The following is a 15174-nucleotide window of genomic DNA, read 5'->3' as shown; positions in this document are numbered from 1 at the left end:
TGATTTAAAAATAGAAAATCTTGTAACCTTTAGATGAACTATAGCCCATAAATATGCCTTTATGAGCCTTGTTGTCCACCTTATTCCTCTTTGTTTCTGGAACTCGATAATAACATATACACACAAAGATTCTGAGATGGTGTACTGATGGTTTGTTCCCATACTAAGCTTCATATGGAGTCATGTCTTGCAAGACCTTAGTAGGCAATCTTTTCAGTAAATATACAGAGGTATTGACTGCCTCCGCCCAAAACTGATTTGGGATCTTTCTTTCGAGTAAAAGAAATTTGGCCATCTACATTACTGTCATGTTCTTCCTTACAGGCACACCATTTTGTTGTGGAGTGTATGGTAATGTCAATTGGCGTTCAATACCTTCTATTACAAAACTCCACAAACTGAGAAGAAGTATATTCTCCTCCATTGTCAGACCTTAAAGCCTTTATACTAAGATTACATTGATTTTCTACTAAAGCTTTAAATTGTTTAAAAACATCAAAGACTTCACTCTTCAGTCTACTGAAATAAACCCAACACATTCTGGTGTAGTCATCAATAAAGAGGAGAAAGTATTTGTTACCACTCAATGAATCTGTTTTCATTGGGCCGCAAACATCCGTATGAATGAGCTGAATTTTCTGGTTAGCTCTCCATACTTGATTTGCTTGAAATGGCAATTTTGTTTGCTTTCCCTATTGGCAAGTTTCACAAACTTGAGCATTAGAAAGAAATTCAGGCATATTTTCCACTATCTCCTTCTTTCTCATCTTTGCGATGCTTCTTAGATTGAAGTAACCAAACCTTTTGTGCCATTGGTTTGTACATGTTTGTGAAGTAATAGTGTAAGCCTGCTCAGTCATTTTCTCCCAATCAACTGAAAACACTATGTTGCTCATCTTGACATAAAATAAGTCTACTCCAGAAGGGTCAGAAACAACACATTCACAATTCTTAAAATGCAGAGAATAATTATTTTCAAGCATTTGTCCAGCATTCAACAAATTTTGACTCATATTAGGTGTGTATAAAACATCAGGAATAGTTTTGATACCTGATATTGTTGAGATAGACATTGTACCTTTGCCTTTGACTTCTACTGCCTTACCGTTTCCCACTTTTACTTTAGATTTGTAGGTATGATCAAGGAATTTGAACATTTCAGCATCATTGCACAAGTGATATGTGCAACCACTATCAAGAAGCCATGAATCAGAGGATTCATTGATTGAAAAGTATGAGACTGCAAAGAATTGCTCCTCATGTACATCTGCAGCTTCTGCTACTTGTGCTTGCGAAGAAACAGAGGCCTTTGCTCTTGATTTGAACACCTTGGATATGTGCCCCGTCTGCTTACAGTTTTCGCATATAGCATCGACTCTCCACCAACAGTACTTCTCCGGATGTGTAGTTCTTTTACAATGTTTGCACGGAGGGAACTTATGCTGCACATCTCCACTATTGTTTCCTCCATCATGCTTGTCTTTATTCTTTTGGTTGAACTGTTGCTTTCCTTTACCAAATATTTACTTTTGTACAGAGAAAGCTCCTTCAGTGAACTTGTCTCGTCTCAAAGTCCTCATTTTCTCTTGTGCTTGAAGAGCACTCATTAGTTCACCTAATGAAAGTTTGCTCAGGTCCTTGGATTCTTCAAGAGAGGAAATCTTCGATTCAAACCTCTCAGGAAGAGTTGCAAGAATTTTCTCCACAATTCATTTGTCTTTAAATTCTTCATCAAGAAGTCTAATGTTATTACCAATTAAGGAGATTCGATCAGCATACTTACTGATTGTTTCATCCTCCCTCATATTCAAGGACTCAAACTCTATTTTCAGGTTCAACACTTGCATTTGATGTGTTCTATCACTGCCTTGATATTCTTCTTTCAACCTATCCCAAGCCTTTTTTGTTGTTTTGCAAGCCATAGACTCTTTTATTGTTTTGCAAGCTATGATTTTGTAAAACATAGAATCTGCCACAGCATTCTGCATAAGCGACTTGGCTTTAGATTTCTTTGTCTTCTCTTCATTGTTGGATTTGATTTGAGCCAAGGTAGGATTTTCTAGTAGAGTAGCAAGTGTTTTATCTTCCGTCACAGTTTCCCAAAGTTCATAGGCTTCTAGAAAAGCTTGCATCTTCACAGACCAGATTCGGTAATTTTCACCTATGAAAGTGAATGGTGTATTTAAAGTTAGGTTGTTGGATGCCATTTGTGTTGTAGGTTAAAACTTTTTGGCCTTGTAAGATCAACCAGATGTTCTTATGCCACTGTTAGAACAGAAACACTCAAGAAACTAATTTGAAGAATAAAAATAGAATGAACTTATGAAATTCCAGTTGTGTATCAATATGCAGAAGATCTAAATTTATTCAAGGAAAAACCTAACCATTTCATATCTAGTAGCCACTTACAAAGTGGATATTAAGACTAAATAAGAACATGGGCCACTAACAACCATAAAAGGGGCCACTAACTTCAGAAAGTTGAGCAACTAAAGTTGACTAAGTCTAGCAAGAAAATAGGAAGCACTAAACTAAAATAAGTAAAAAACAGTAAAAATAATAAGCTGGAAAAAATGTCAATTGTCTAACAGTGTTTGCTTTTGCCACCTAGAACTTGTCTGGTTGGTCTTGAGTTTGGTAGGAGAATGTACAAAAAGTTGCAGAAAATTTATCTTCCCATCCACGAGTGAAGAAGATCAATTATGTAGGACTTCCTGACCATCCAGGGTGGTCTTTGCACTTCTCTCATGTAATCAAACAAGTGGTTTTTTTGGGAATTTAAACTAAGGCATTATGATTGTCGGTATCTTGCAACCATGAAGCTCTCCTTGAAACTTATTTTATAATTGTTGATCCATTTACAGGTATGGGTGCATAATCGGTGTTGATTTTTCTGACAGGATTTTTAGCACTCTCTAACCATGTTGTTGAGGCTATCAAGTATTTCAGCATTATAGTCAATTTTGGTTAGTTTCATCTTATGCTCAATCTATTTTTTAAAATACGTTTTCCCTATCAAACTACTTCGTAATGGTGCAAATTTTTGTACAGGAGAATGCACAAAAAATTGCTGAATATTTATCTTTCCATCTACGGGTGAAGAAGGTCAAATATGCAGGACTTTCAGTCTAGTCCTCAGTTTATTGTTCTTCATTTTTTAAATTCAATTGCTGCTGGTTGTCCTTGGTACCTGCATTTCTAGTAGAGGCTAGATTAGCATTAATTGAGTATCATTTAAATTAGGAGATACATGATTAGTGGTTGGATCAACGTTTTTGTTTTTAGTCTTGTTTTCAGCTTCAACTTCCTTTCTCCTCATATTGTCTTCATCCCTTACCTTGATTATGCACACATGGAACAGGTGGCCTTGATGTTTGCAATAGGAACAATAATCAGAGAGCCCCTCATATTGTATAGCTTGCCATTTACCAATAGTAAAATCCTCTTCAACAAATTCCATCCAAGGGGGGGGGGGGGGGGGGGGGGGGGGGTCTTTATAGCAATTCCAAGTCTTAGGCAACTCATGAAGTGTAATCCATATAGGAACAATGGGAGTTTTTTCTTTCTAAGTAAAGGTAGGAGTCCAGACTTGCAGTCTCATTAGTTGCCCTTCAATATAGATCTTTTGTTTGTTCCATACAGAGACATAGTCCTCCTCATTATCAAGATCAATATAAATGTGCCTTGCATTGAAATGAGCTATCTTGACTCCTCTAGTTAACTGAGTTTGGAGGATGAAGCTTTTGCGAATGAGCTCAATTTTTAGGCATAGTGTTGGTGAATTTTCCCACTAAAGTAAATAAACATCTAGCAACTAGCTTTACCATGTAATCATCCTTTTTGAAGATAACTGCAAGAAGCCCTTGTCTAGTAGTGCTTTTTGGGATAGATAGTTCATTGTAAACTTCATTCAACAATCCATTGATTTAGCCACGAATGAAATGTTCATCATTTTTTTCAAGTGAAAAAAGGGCATTTTCTGTTCTGATTTAGCACCACGTAATCCTGTCAAGTTTTCCTAATTATTTTGCTATAAGCTAAAGCAGAATCTATTTTGGAAGATATGCCAAATCCTTGAAAACTTAATTGATAGTACTATTTTTCCAAAATAAATTTATCTTGAACAGACATTGGCTTAATGAACAACTTCATCAAGTTTCGTTATCTTATCTTCATATTGTTTTCATACTATGAATTGGATACAATTTTTGTAATTCCTAATATCATTTTGTTGGTATCCTGTGGAATACAACATATTACTTTATACTATTTTTTTCAGTAAACAACTTCAATTTATTACTTAATAATCCGTTTCAAATGTTCATACGACATAAATGCGTCGTTTGCTACCCAAATTGAGAAAGTTGGATTCCAAGAAATTCTACGCAGCAAGGAAATAGAGAATTGCGCTAGATTATGAGTTAAAATATTTCATGTTCGAGGAATATTTATATAAAGGAGAAACATAGAGGAGGTGATGTGGCACCTCTCTATGGCCTCCATTCATATTTATCTATTTTTCTCATTTTTTTGACATTTTATTGGGTTATTTCCTAAATTTTCTACTTTAACTCAATTTTAAAAATCTGAAAGTTGAGTAAATATACTTAACTGCATGAAGACGTTTAGGTAGAGGAAGTTGAGGAGGTTAATTTATGGTCTTCCAACTTTTTCCCATAAAGTTGTAACAACAAAATGTACTTAAAAACAAATTAATTATATCTTTAATTAATTCCTAAAACTTATCTCATTAAATAAACTTGCTTGCCTTTTCATCTTTCACTATTAAATATCAATTTATGAACATTTACAGCATCAAACCTTTTTCATTTTCCATATATATATTTGAGCAGCATCAAATCATTTCCATTGTCCACAATCCACATATTGACTACATGAGATTTTCTTAAGGCATTTTCTCTATAATTTCTATATGCATAGAGTGCTACAATCATATGTGGATTCTTTCATCTCAAGGAAATATTTCACAAATAACATGGTAATGCACTGTAATTAATTAATTCGAACTTTGCTAGCCTTCTCTATTATTTTATTGTATTTTTTCTAGGTACTCAAGTCGAGGATCCTTGAAAATCGTCAATAGAAATAGAGATAAGATTTGCATCTACTTTTATCTTACTCAAACCCCACTTGTGATATTCTATTAATGAGCATGTTATTATTTTTGTAATCTTATTCTTTAATTGATTTTTATTTTAATTTACATGAAAAAGGTTAAAGAAATCAAGAAATTACAAAGGAGTGAAATTAGGAATACTGTTTTATATAAAAATAGACTTAACACTGGTTTAAGAGTCGCCACTTAATTTTTAAGAAAAATCAAGAAAACTGTCGTTTTCAAAAGACTAAAACAGGAAATCTCGTGAAAACTAAAAGGGGGTTCGGGTTTCTTATTAGTATTTCGGGAAGGGATTTAAAGCACCCGAAATGCCCGCTAATACGCGGTTATTCGACAATTAATCATTTGGCTAAATTCGTTTGACTTGATTTAAATTAAACCAATTTTATAGTTAGGATCATTTTAAGGGAGAAAAAGAAAAATATTGAAATATTATCTAAGTGAATATTTTGTAAACCTATTTATTTATTTATTTATTTATTTGTTTTTAAGTCAAGTAAAAGATGAATAATTTAGTTAAGTAATTAATTCAAAATGGTGTCTTTTGGGGATTTGAATTTTTAAAACCTTAAGGTTAAGTAGCAAATATCGACAAATAAATAAACACAATAAAGCAAAGAGTGAAAGAGACTCGGGCCCAAACCTGATTTTCCTGTCCTCCTGGGACAGTACTTGGGCCCATTTCGTTTTGGGCCTTTTGCCCATTTAAATCACATGTACCTGTCCTAGTCTTAACATAAAAGAAATGTTTTTATTTTGGGCCTTAGTCTCAATTCTTCCACCTGTCCTACAGAACTAACAAGTGATAATAACGATTGCAAATAAAGGGCTTAGGCCCAAAATAACAAAATACAAAGCTGGAAATTTAGGGCTCTTTTATTTTTGGCCCTCTTTCTGTTGTATCATATTGTATACAACATGTATACATCCCCTTTCGCTTTCAATTGGACTTGTTCGTTTGCTCCAATGTTGGTGATTGACCTCGAGAAGGAGGATGAACTTAGGCCCCCGTGGCCCATTTCAAAATGCAAGGAAAAGGAGTCCACGAGGACTCGAGATGACCCAATTCATACATTGAGAAATTTTTTTATCAAAATTAATACAAGCCCAAAGTTTCAAACATAATAAAATCAAAAGCATGTAATAGAGTATGAAATTAATCTCATCCTTAAAAAACCAAAATTCATGAGAGAGAGCAGACCGTTAATTCAAATAACTAAAACCGAAATAAGATGACTTTAAATTGCTTTCAGAACCTATTCTAGGGGAGCTAGAAAAACTTAGTCTTAGCAATGTTAAGCACTTAAGACCGAATTCTTGAGTACACATAGAAGGTGTTATCGAATAAGATTAATACTATATTTTAGACCAATAAGAATAAGCAACAAATGACTTAGCAAGTTTAACACTACAATGATCAAAACAAACATAACTTAATTACCAAAAGTTGTAGCGATTCTATAAGGAAAATTAAATAATGGGGAGTCAACAAGGATTCCTATAATTATCACTGATATGTATAAACTATAAATAGAATAATGTGACAAGTTAAAAACAATTAATGCATAACATGTAACTCCTAAATATTATCTAAAGAGACATATCATATCAAAACCAAGAATAATAATAATAAAATTAAATTAAATTAAATAAGCAGATGAGATGCTACCAATTAAAACCTTTTAATATACCACTTAAGAATTTTATTTTACTTTTTTAAGCAAGAACGGCTAAACCATAACTAACCAATGACCCTCTGATTTTGAACAAAACACTCAGACCAATTTTAAGTAAAAAAAATAAATAAACACCAAACACACGAACAGATGCATTTTATTTAGTTGGAAATGGTATCATTGGATTCAATGATAAAACGATTTTAAGCCTAAACCAAATGGATCATTTCAGCATACATGCATAGCATATACAAGCCACAACACTCAAAATCGATCAATAGTAAAATAACAACAAAGTAGTGACTTCACTACATCGAAACGCCACATTGAAGCCGAGAAAAAAAAATCAAAGAAAATGAGATATTATAGAGGAGGCACTACCTTTTTTCGTGCAGCGAAACAGGGACGGAATGAGCAGGAGACAACTTCTACCACACAAGCACGATCATGAACACAAACCCGAACAGTAAACAAGAAAAATGGACAGAATCTTGGCCTTAAACAACCTTATGGCAAGCAAAAAATAGAGGAATGAAGCTTAGACTAGCCTTAGTTATTTTCTCTGCTTACTCTAAAATGTCTCTCGTATGTATCTTGTATCTATTTAACCTGATCTGTTCTTTTTTGTATTAGTCTACAATGCCAACCTTTCCAAAAAAAAAATTCAACTTTTCTTCTTATTTTTCTACCAGCCCCCAGACCAACCTAAATAATGAAGACGAAGGAGCTATTTATAGATGAAAATAGGGTTGATTTATGGGGGGAAACGGGTGGGATTTGGATCCATTCAAAATTCGAATTTCCTTGAAGAGATAAGGATGCTGCTGGAATTCTGCACAAAATTGTACAATTTTCAACCGAAAAATAATCTGGGCGTTTGATTATTGGAGCAAGGACGATTTTGGCTTGAGATCGCTCTATTTGGACGATTCTCGAAGATTTGTGTACGGAGAGCGACAAGTTGCGATGCTGGACTTGAGTCGTTGGATTTTGTGATGGGCTGCTGCCCACGACTGGACTGGCTCGCGAGTTAGGTCTCAATTCTGGGCTGCTTGAGGCTCTGGGTTTCTTCGCGAATGAGAAGAAGAACGATGCGAGGTCGGTCAATTTTTGTTGTTGCTGATGTACGTATTTGGTGGAATGGGTTGGTTGGTACATGTTTTTGTAAGTATGTATGCAATACAGTTGAAAGAATTGGGTTTGGGCTGGATTGGTTGCTTAGGAGAATTGGTACGTTGGGTATTAAGGTGGGCTGGGAATGATTGGAGTTGGGTTGATTGTTGGATTTTGAGAAAAGGCCCAAAATTTTGGTCCTTTAAAATTGAATAAGCTAGAATTGGATTTAAACTTTGGCCATATGAATCTAAATCATGGCCAAATGTAGTCAAACTTAGTTGGTTAGGATAAGTTCAACTAGCAATTAAACAAGATGAATTAATATAGATTAATTAATAAGCTTCTTAATTCCAATGAAATAAAATTATTGACTTAATTATAAACCAAATAATTAAAAAAATATGAAATATTATATAACTAAACTAATTAACCAAATATTTAAGTAAAGCTAAAATCTTTTTTAGACGATTTTCGAATAATCATAAAATATATTAATTATATACATAATTATATGGAAAAAAAAAAGCTATAAAATCCCAATGAAATTACTTAAAGTGACTTTCGAAAATACTTAAATTTTATAAATCTAATTATTCTAAATCGTTTGAGAATTAAGAAGCTCGAAAATTAATTATTATCGGGGATGGTCAAAATTGGGTGTCAACAACTGTCCTTCATTTTACTTGCATTGATGCAAGAAATTCGAGGAAAATGAAATGGACTAATCCAATTTTGATCGACCACATCTTCATCTTTTCTAACAACGGTTTTTGGTGCGGACTTTAGGAATTATGGCCGAACCCCGGAAATGGGTTTCCTACATATCTCAGGCTATATGAGAATTCAGGCCACCAGTAGTTCGATACGCTTGACTTAGCGGACGATTCTGAAAGAATTCAAAAGTTATTTCGATATCAAATTATGAAGAGATTGGAACGCTTGAGAATAAGATTTAAGGGAGAATGTCGAAATACAACCGAGTTTTCAACATTGAGCCCGCCTACATATCCTTAAACCTTAAGAATCAGGCTGCTTGTAGTTCGACTAGATCGGTTGAAAAGAAAATCTCCTATGCTGAGATAACTTTTGGTTCTGGAGGAGTGACAAATAAGTCGAGTGTGAAAAGGAGGCTTGCAACCTCTTTGCCATGAATGTGTGCACTTCACACCCATAGTTAAGAACTTACACGGACATAATTTCCAAAGCTCTTGGCGCATTGTCACTCGGATTGGAAAGCTGCTTCCGGTGAAAACCAAAAAATATTTGGATGTGAAACTGAAACCGATAAACCTAAAGAAAAACCCACATGCTTTCTGATAGGGATATGGTTTGATTGTGGTGGAAGTCGTTTCTCTGCTCGCGCCCTAAGAGTTTGACACTCCTCTCCAGACTATGTCCTAGTTCGCTGCTAAGAAAAGGTTCCACGTTGTGCTGCATCCTTATTGATGTTGTCCACACCTGTGGTTTGTTTTGAGAATTCATCCTCTTGGATGCTCTAGACAAAGACTGAGATAAAACTCATTAGCATAAAATGTAATTCAAATGGAGAGATAGTGTTTTTTACCACTCGGACACTTAACTGCTCCCTTCAAACAATTGACGTCAGCATTCTTTCAATTAAACATTGAGAAAATAAAACTTATATCTCATATTTGCAATATAATTCTTCAATGTACTCTTCCTTTGATATGAAGTAATAAGAAATAGACTGATGTAATATGTTGATAACTCTCTTGATGGTGTTCTTGCAAATAAAAATAATGATGATGATTCTTCATTAGTCAAATAATGATAATATATTGGTAGGATGATGTTGATCCATTGGTAGGATAATGTTGTTACATGATAGGATGATGATGATTTTCCATCGATAGGATGATGATGTTGATGCTCCATTGATAGGATAATGATTCTTCATTGATAGGGCGACGATAATGACAGAATGATGATGTTACTCCATCGATAGGATGATGATGATGCTCCATCGATAGGATGATGATGTTGATGCTCCATTGGTAAGATAATGATGCTTCATTGATAGGATGACGATAATCCATAGATAGAGTAATGTTGATCCATCGATAAGACGATGTTACTTCATTGATAGGATGATAATGCTCCATCGATAAAATGATAGTTCACAATGATCCATTGATAGGATAATGCTGATTAAGATCCATTGATATAATGATTATAATAAAGATCCGTCGGTAGGATGATATTGATGTTGATGAAGATCCGTCAGTAGGGTAATGTTGATCCATTGATAGGATAATGTTGATGATGCTCCATAGATTGGATGATGATATTGATGTTGATGAAGATCCGTCAGTAGGGTAATGTTGATCCATTGGTAGGATAATGTTGATGATGCTCCATCGATAGGATGATATATTGATGCTGATGAAGATCCATCAGTAGGGTAATGTTGATCCATTGGTAGGATAATGTTGATGACTCATTTGGTAGGATAATGTCGATGATCCAATGGTAAAATAATGATGATCCATTGGTAGGATAATGTCGATGAAGATTCTTCGGTAGGATGATGTTAATGAAAATGAAGATTCGTTGGTAGGATGAGGATATTTCATTGATAAAATGACGATGGTGTCCCTCTGGGTGATGGTATTATCTCGTTTGATAATATTTTAAAACTGTCCATCCAGGTGGTATGGACGATGTCCCTCATGGTAGTTCATATTACCACGTCTAATATCAACGAGATTTGTGAATAGTCTTCAAACGTTCTTGATGCTGAAAAGTGTAATCTCGTGTCATCGAATATGCTTGTATATGTTGAGAGTGATGCTTTCACTTGTTCCCATTTTGAATACTTTGTTTTCGTTGGACTTATGCCTTGCTGGGAATTTAAACGAGGTGTTGTTGCTCGTATTCTAAACTCTTTCTTTTCTTCTGAAAAACTTAAATGACTTTCCTGCATCCACAGAAAAATTGTCAATTTTGGGGAGCTCCTCGCCCTTTTGACTTCTCCCTATTCGTTTAATAGAGAAATATGATGAACTTGAGGCAATCTTATAGACATGCATCCACAAAAAAATTGTTAGTTAGTTCTTTTTTTTAGAACAAACTGATATGTGTTGACCTCTTCAATCACTTGCTCAGTTTCTTGCTATCTTCCGTTGATCACTCTGATCTCTTGCTTCTCGAAAGACGAGACAAAACTTTTTATGCAAAAATATTTGAAACATATAGATAAAATCTTTAAGATAACGGTTTTCAAAAAGCTATAATTGAAAAAGGTCACTGCCAAGTGTTATGTCATGTCAAGCTTTAAATGAACGTCATTGGTTCGAAACTTTGGTGTGTCCGATAGCTTGTTCTAGAGAATTCAAAATTCCTTAAAGCTTGAGAAATTTCTGACATGGTTCTCCCGAAATCTACAATAATAAAAAAGTTTTGTAGTTGATTCTGAAATTCAAAGGTGTCGGAGATTGTTGCAGCTGACTATGAACTTAAACGATGTCATATATCATTTGAAGTTAGCTTTAAACTTCTAATATGCTAGAACTATTCGAAATTTACTACAAACTTCTAGTGATGCTTGAAGGAATTTTTGAGGCCATCCTCAAAAATTTCTGTCACAGTTAGATGTCTTGGGGTATCTTGAACTGTTGATATTTGACTTGTAGAATTTTTGAGACCCTCTCAAAAATTCTGTCACAGTTGCAACTCGCAACGTATCTTCAATCTTGACTTATTGGAGAAAATATCTCTCTTTAGAATTTTTGAGTCCCTCTCAAAAATTCTGTCCTCGTTTCTATTGTATAGAAGAAAAAAAAATCTTATGGGAGAAATGACCGAACCATCGTGGCGCCTACGTATCCCGTTGAGGCAGGAATCAGGTCAAATGTAGTTCCCCCTCTCGAGGATTAACAAAAATAAGAAATTACACGAGGAAACGACCGAGGCCGACATAGGCCGCCTACGTATCTCATTCTTGAGAATTCAGGTTGAACGTAGTTCAAGTACAAAAGGAAACATTAAAAAGGGATAAAGAGGTGATCGAGGCCAACATAGGTCGCCTACGTAACTCATTCTTGAGAATTCAAGTCAAACGTAGTTCATTACAAAAGGGATAAATTCTAAGAATAAACGATTACAAACAAATAAAGGCGGTTACAGGGAAAAGATAGAAATTGAGTCTTCAAACATGTTATCTTTTGACAGAATTTAAGTAGATCGATAACTTATGAAATCCAATGTTCATGCTCAACCATGTGATGTCATCAAACAAATGTATAGTTGTGTTCTCCAAGCAAACTGATGAGTTCTCTTTCCTATGATTTTGTCAGATAGGTACCAATTTTGATTTCTTTAATGCATTCATCATTTTTCTGATTCACTATTCTAATCTCTTCTAAATTTGGTTTATCGTGACTTTCGAACTATCTGAACTCCTCAACCAGGTGTTTGGGTACCATGATCTTCTTATTGTAGTCTTCAAATTCGTCTGCATCTATCCCATTTTGTTCATTCAGCTTGTGACATGACATGATATTGACAGATTTGAAAACATTTTCACTGAAATCATAGACAGATATTGTTAGATAGCAAATATAAAGAAAGTAAAAATAAATTTTCGCAATAAATAAGTTTTTCATTTGAAATAAGAAAATAAGAACTTTGGCCATGACGATAAATCATTTTGCCTTTTCTAAAATATGAGGAGGGAGATTAAAACATAGTGAGGAAATATAGAGTAAAGGATGGGTGTCGAGCCTCATTTGGAACACCACCAATTGTAGAAATAACATAGAAAATTATTTATGTCTACCAAGACGAGCGAGGAATCAAGAGCGAAGTGGATCTCCAATTAGGCATTTTCTCCTTTGATTCGTTGTCTGGTATGACTGGTGTCTCAATCATTTCTTCAAGCACAATATCACTTTCTTTGAACCAATTTTTGATTCCTTCCCCTAGACCATTATACATTGGAAAAGACTGATATAAATGAGGCAATGATTTTGGAAAAGCTTGATCGATCATCTGCTTGTCCTAACCCTCATTCGGCACTAAAGCAAAAGATTTATGGAAGTGTCATGATCACAAATTTGGATTTCTCTCTTTTGGTTGGAGAGATTACAACTTTCTCGAGCTTTTCAAGGCTGAGTGAGATTATAACTTTCTCCACATTCAAATCTTCTTCGACTTCAACCATATTAATAGTCACCCCCTCCATGATTCGGCATGGGGTTACTATTGACGTTAGGAGTGGCAGTCTCAAGAGTGACAACCTTTTGATCTATCAAGTCTTGAATTTTATGTTTCAAGTTGATACAATCCTCATTAATATGCCCAGCACCTCCTGAATGGTAAGCACAGTGAAGATCGGGTCTATAAAGCTTGGAGTTGACATTGATATTTTTTGGATCAACTGTCTGTATCAAGCCGGCTGATTTCAATCTCTCAAAAAGTTGTGTTCGACTCTCAACCAAAGGAGTAAAGACTCTAGAAGGTTTCTTCTCAAGATTTTGGTGAGGAGGATAGTAAATATTTCCTGGATGTGAAGGTACTTGACGGCAGTTTGGAGGATTTTGGTGAGTTGGTGCATGCGTTTGGAAATTTGGGTATTGTGGAGCTCGGTAACTAAGAGGGGGATTTTGGTAGTGCGGAGGTGGAGTTTGGTAACTTGATTGGATATTTGAACAATTAACTGATAAAGTTTGGTAATATGGATGGGTATTTTGGTAATGTGAAGGTGGAGTTTGGTAAACAAGAGGTGGAATTTGGTAACTCGGTGGTGGAGTTTGGTAATTAAGAGGTAGAATTTGGTAACTCGGTGGTGGAGTTTGATAACCTGATTGGGTATAACAAGCTGGATATGAATTTTGTGGAGCTCGAGGATAATCTTTGTAAGATGAGGATTTTCTGAAGTGTCCTTTTCCATCAGATGCGCAGGAAATAGAAGACACATTCTCTCTCTTCTTTTTCAACAATTCTGAAGATTCGGTTAAGGCGGCAACGCGAGAAATCTTTCCAATTTTAATCTCATCTTCTAGCCTCACCTACCTTGGCTATCTCCGCAAATTTTGCTCCAATAAGCAACATTATCCTGTCATAATACTCTGGCTCTTGAATGCGTATGAACACTACAACGATCTCCTTCTCAGACATGGGAGGTCGAACTCGAGCGGCCTCTTTCCTCCACCTATACGCATATTCACGATAGCTTTTAGTGGATTTCTTTTTAATTATCTCTAAAGAATAGCGATCAGGAACGATCTCCACATTGTAGGCTAACCATTCGACGAAATCTTTAGCTAGTGCATTCCAGCTAGACCACTATTTTGTCTCATGGGAGGTAAACCATTCAAACGCTTCTCCATTCAAACTTCGGCTAAAAAGCCGCATCAATAAAGCTTCATTCCTTCCAACTCCCATGAACTGGTCATAGTAGGCCCTCAGGTGCGCTAAGGATTCCCTGTTCTTCCGAAAGTGTCAAATTTTGGCACTTTAAACCCCTCCGGGAGGTCCAGATTCGAATGGATGCACAGATCCTTATAACTCAACCCATCAACTTTACGAATACAGTACAACTCTTTTATGGCTTTCCTGATCTCTTCCTTTGATCTCCACTCTCTCTCTTGTTCCTTATAGTGATCAAGCTCAGAACAGTTGGCATAAGGTTCACTTGGAATTGTAATTTGAAAAGTAGTCTTTTGAGGCAATGGCGAAGCAATAGAGGGGTTGGTATGCTGATTTTGAGGCTTGGTAATTTTGGTGGAAAGTCTGGGGGTTGGTATGCTGATTTAAGTGATGGGGGAAGGTTTGAGGATTGTTAACATTTTGATTTTGAGGGGGAGGGCAAGCTTGCAGGTTGGTATTTTGATGAGAAGGAAAAGTTTGCGGGTTGGTACCTTAAGGAGGAGGTGGTGCTTGGTAAGAGACAGAGGCATGATGGGGATTTGGGGCTCTTAGATCAATGATTAGGGTATTTTGAGCAGGGTTAGATGGCGGGTTCTGAACCTGTTCCACGCTTGGAGGAGGAGAGTGGAGTGGAGGTCTTCCACCTTGTAATGACCCTCTTGGTCATTTTTGTGTCTTGCCTTCTGTGTGTCGTTTAGAGCGTTCCTGTAGCTACCCCAAGTCATTTATTACTTGCTGGGACTGACAGTTCGGTCACCTGGTCGTTCGTTTGGTCTTGGTGTGATTTTTTGTGTTTTGGAGCTTATGAACCTTGAATGATCATTTTCGATCAAAAGTTCAAGAAGATGACAT

The sequence above is a fragment of the Solanum verrucosum genome, unplaced genomic scaffold, assembly GCF_900185275.1.
Source record: "Solanum verrucosum unplaced genomic scaffold, falcon-dt-bn FXZP01000446.1, whole genome shotgun sequence".
In the NCBI taxonomy this organism is placed as follows: Eukaryota; Viridiplantae; Streptophyta; class Magnoliopsida; order Solanales; family Solanaceae; genus Solanum; species Solanum verrucosum.
The sequence above is the reverse complement of the archived record's forward strand: the minus strand, read 5'-3'. Positions refer to the sequence as shown.